Here is a 4,727-nt window from a genome sequence, read left to right on the forward strand (position 1 = left end):
GGCCGCGAAGGTGGGCGCCCGAGGCACGTGCGCACGGGCAGCTGGTGGGACACCACAGACAGCCTCGCGTGGCATGCAGCCAGGCGCCCCGGGACAGGTCCCGGGGCGGACCGGTCGCCTGGCCCCTTCTCGGGGGCCAGACGCACCGGCGGCGTACCTCCGCGGCAGGACCCGGCGAGGGACCCTGCCACGAGCGATCGGGGGGGTCTGAACTTATGGGGGGTCGAAGGGGAAGCGGAGCTAACCCTGCGACGGCCCCAGCCGCGTCCCGGAGAAGCCCCGGGGCGATTGACGATCGAGCGACACTCAGACAGGCGTAGCCCCGGGAGGAACCCGGGGCCGCAAGGTGCGTTCGAAGTGTCGATGATCAATGTGTCCTGCAATTCACACTAATTCTCACAGCTAGCTGCGTTCTTCATCGACGTGCGAGCTGAGTGATCCACCGCCAAGAGTCACAGGCAACTTTTCCAAAACGTTCGCCCACCTGCGGGAGCAGGAGAGGCGGGAGGAAGGCGACGCCGTCCATCCGCCGCCAGCCTGGGCGCCCCGTTAAAGGCTTCCCCTCTGGGAGTCAGACTGCACCGTTGGGAGAGAAAAAACATTGCCGGGCGCTCGGCCCGGGAGTCCCCCCCACCCGCCCGGCGGGCGGGAGAGGAAGGGGGCTCCGGGTGCGACGGGAGCAGGCTGCCCCGCGGCCGCCGGTCCCTCCCGGGGTAACCGGGAGGGACCGTGCGAGTCTTTTCCAACCCCTCGGCCCGGCCGCACGGGTCGAACCGGATACCTGGCACCTCATCGGTACTTCTAGGGAAGCCCGGCCATCTGGTCGCCCCATAGGAAAGCATTGCGGGCGACCAGATGCTCGGTGTGGCAGGGTATGCTCAGACGTGAGTCCCTTGCTCACTTTGCCACTGGATTCAAGCAAGCCGGGCTGAAGACGGCTGTAATGCCAGAAACCGGTCCTCAGATGCTTGTTTCCGGTCCAGGGAAGGCATGGCTTGGCAGTTCGGGCTGGACTGTTCCCATGAGGCGCAGGGTCAGACTGATTTGCATATAGCCATGTCTGAACTGGAGTGGCAGAGTGGGCTAAAGAACGGTGAAGGATCAAACCCAGATCTTTTGACTGGGTGTGAGTGTTTGATTGGTTCAGATGCTCAGTCCATCACCACCCCCTTTTTTACCGCAGTATTAGTTGTGTCACAAGTCAGGCGAGTCTATCAACAGGACTGTAAAGTCAGGAAACAGGTAATTCAAGTAGAATAAGATTTATTGCAAGAACACAGGAGCAAGGTAGGACACAGCCTACACAGGTCTTCTTCCACATCAACTGTCCCCAGGCCACCAGCATAGAATGTTCAAGCCATAGCTGAGATACAGAAGCTTGAAGCAAAACAATTCCAAAGAACAACAATACATATTATCAAACACAACACATCTTCCTCTTTTTAGAAAAATAAAGAAATACAGGATAGCTACAAGGAATAAAAAAATAATAAATCCAGAAACAAAATCATCCAACCATTTGGGTTTGGAAACAACACGTTTCTTGAATGCAGGACGCAAATCAGGAGTTGCAGAATCAACAACAGAATTACCTGTATTGTTAGCAACTACAGGAGAAATAGAATTTCCATTCCCAGTCATATTATCAGAGAAAACATTATCTGACAAATTAAGAGAAACATCAGAAGGAATTTCCGTAGAAATTTCAGAAGAAACTTCAGGGGAATTAACAGACGTTTCGGAAGAATGAGAAGAAGAAATCATATCACCTTGTCCCTCCTCCCAAAAATCGTCCAGAGCGCCTAAATCCTTCCTCCCAGAAGAAACAGGAACATCATTCTATAAATGGCAATTCTTCTAATGTTCCACACCTTTCCATCACTCAAAAGAACTGCATTGCGTAAGACCTTCTTGATCTTAAGTGGTTGAAAATATTGAGACTCTCCCTTACGAACCTTCCAAGGTTTTTGAACCTTAACCCACATTCCAACTTTGACATCAGCCAAACCTCCTCCAAACTTGTTATCAAAAGTGAGTTTATACTGTAAATGTTTCTCAAGAACACTATTTCTGACTGAATCCATACTAATATCGTGACATATATTCTTATGCAACCAATCAGGATTACACTTGGTTCTAGCTGTACGTCCTCTCATGATATCAAAAGGAGACATTTTCAAAGCCTAATGAACATTCGTACTGTAAGTCCAAACCGCTTTAAACACTTGTAGTTCCCAATTGCCTCCATTAATCCCAGAAATTTGAATCGCACTCTTAAGGACCTTATTAAACCTCTCGCACATGCCATTACCACTAGGGTGGTACAAGGAAGTAGTTCTATGTTTAATACCAACTCTTTCAAAATAAGATTTAGTTAATTTGGAAACAAATTGTACACCATTATCACTGATAACCTGAACAGGAAGACCTTCCTCCATAAAAACACGATCTAAAAATTGTAAAACCGCAGCTGAATCAACCTTGTCAACGATAGTGATGCATGGCCATCTAGAGAAAACATCAATAACTGATATAATATACTTTGAATTTTGACCTATGGGACCCATGATGTCAATAGCGACAATCGGTTCACACATATCAGGTCTTAATGTTACAAGAGCCTTGTCTGAGTTAGCACAAATGACACAGTCCCTAACAACCCTTTCAGCATTAAGGTCCATGCCAGGCCACCAATACCATTTTTTAACATTCTGTTTAGTCTTAACTATACCACAATGATTCTCATGGCACAAATCTAAAATGGATGCTCTCAAAGATGAGGGAGGAATAGCCTTATCACCTCTGAAAACAGTGTCATCCACTACAGAGAGTTCACTTATGACTTTCCAAAAGGGCTTGAGATCCTGAACTAATTTGGACTTATCTGGCCAACCATCCTGAATAAAAGAAGTAAGTAAAACCAAAACTTTCTCTTTACGGTACTCTTCAATCCATTTTCCTTTTTCAATACAAAATTGGTTATCATCATGAACTAAAGCCACTTGTAAAGAATCCCACTCATTACTTTCACAATCCTGCAATTCAGAAGGCATGCGAGATAAAAAATCTGCCAAAACATTGTTCTTACCTGGAACATATTCAATCTTGTAAATATATTCCTGTAATCGCATGGACATCCTCGCAATCCTAGCAGATGCCTTAAATAAACCTTCTGTAGTCAAAAGCTTAACCAAAGGTTTATGGTCTGATCTGACAGTACACTCCTTTCCCCACACAAAACTTCTGAAATGCTCCAAAACCCAAACCACTGCCAAAGTTTCTTTCTCTATGACGGAAAATTTACACTCTGGAGGAGTGAGGGCCCTAGAAGCATAGGCAATCACGCATTCTTTACCGGACTCATCCATCTGAGACAGGACACCCCCTAAACCTTTATTACTGGCGTCAACTGTAACAATAGATTTCCTGTCCAAATCAAAAGGAGATAGCACAAGAGCATGGATAATGGCTTTTTTAATAGAGTTAAACTCGTTCTCGCACTCCTCAGACCAAGAAAACCTAACATTAGACTTAAGAAGTTGTCTGATATTGAACACTTTACTCGAGAAACCTTGGATAAATTTAGAATAAAATTCCACCATGCCTAGAAAGGATCTTATCTCATCTTTGTTAGATGGAGGAGGGGCATTCTTGATAGCTTCAACTAACTTAGGTTTAGTTGCAACACGACCAGCGCACAAAACATGTCCAAGGTAAGTCACTGACTTAACTGCAAACTTACACTTGGAATGTTCCACAGTCAAACCCTTTTCCTCTAAGATACTTAGCACCTCATTTAAAACAGAATCATGTTCCTCTTGATCTTTACCGAAAATGAGGATATCATCTTGGAAGAACCTAATTTTTGGATGCTTACCAAAAAGTTGATGCATGATTCGCTGAAAAATGGCGGCGGCAGATGCCAGACCAAAGGGCATTCTTTTAAACTGAAAACACCCCATAGGTGTAATAAAGGCAGTAAGATGTTTGCTCTCATCCTCCAAAGAAATCTGATGATAAGCCGATGACAAATCAATTGTAGAGAAAAATTTGGCATCTTTAACTAAGGACAACATTTCAGTAATTTTCGGTAAAGGAAACTTATCAATAACAATATTCTCATTTAGGTGACGAAGGTCTATGCATAAATGGATTTTACCATTAGCGCGTCTTGCCACAACTACTGGTGAAATCCATTCGGAAGATTCAATAGGTTCAATTATGTCTTGTTTAACAAGTTTATCTAATTCATTTTCCACTTCTTTGCGTAAAATAATTGGAATGTTTCTAACCTTATGAACTTTAGGATTGGCGTTTTCTTTCAACACAATACGATGAGAAAAGCCCTTGAAGTTACCAATTTGTCCACTAAACACTTTGCTAAATTTGGAAAGCATGGAGTCCCCAATACCACTACCATCTTCAATGACCATGACGGGGTCAGGACTATTGGGATTCAAAATAATGTCAAGATGATCTTGGTCTTTCCATCCAAGGACAGAAGGACCTTTTTTAGCAAAGTACAATTTACCCAAACATTCCCTTCCTTTAAACCTGAAATTAAGAAGTCTGAAACCAATCAGATCAATTTTTCCCCCTAGATAACTTACAGGAGAAATATCAGGTGCATAAAGAGTATTCCCCAAAATGTTTGGAAATTTCGAAATCCACACCTCTTTGTTGATAATGGTATACGGAGATCCGGAATCAGCATATATATCAATGGA

General features: G+C 44.5%; 1 non-coding gene across 1 annotated transcript; it reads right to left on the reverse strand.

The window, feature by feature from the left end:
• Nucleotides 1–300: 300 nt before the first annotated feature.
• LOC144756848 (5.8S ribosomal RNA) lies at nucleotides 301–454 on the reverse strand. Its single transcript, XR_013595353.1, has one exon. It is a non-coding gene; the product is annotated as a 5.8S ribosomal RNA (ribosomal RNA).
• Nucleotides 455–4,727: the final 4,273 nt, after the last annotated feature.

This window comes from Lissotriton helveticus, chromosome 5_1, assembly GCF_964261635.1.
Source record: "Lissotriton helveticus chromosome 5_1, aLisHel1.1, whole genome shotgun sequence".
Classification (NCBI taxonomy): Eukaryota; Metazoa; Chordata; class Amphibia; order Caudata; family Salamandridae; genus Lissotriton; species Lissotriton helveticus.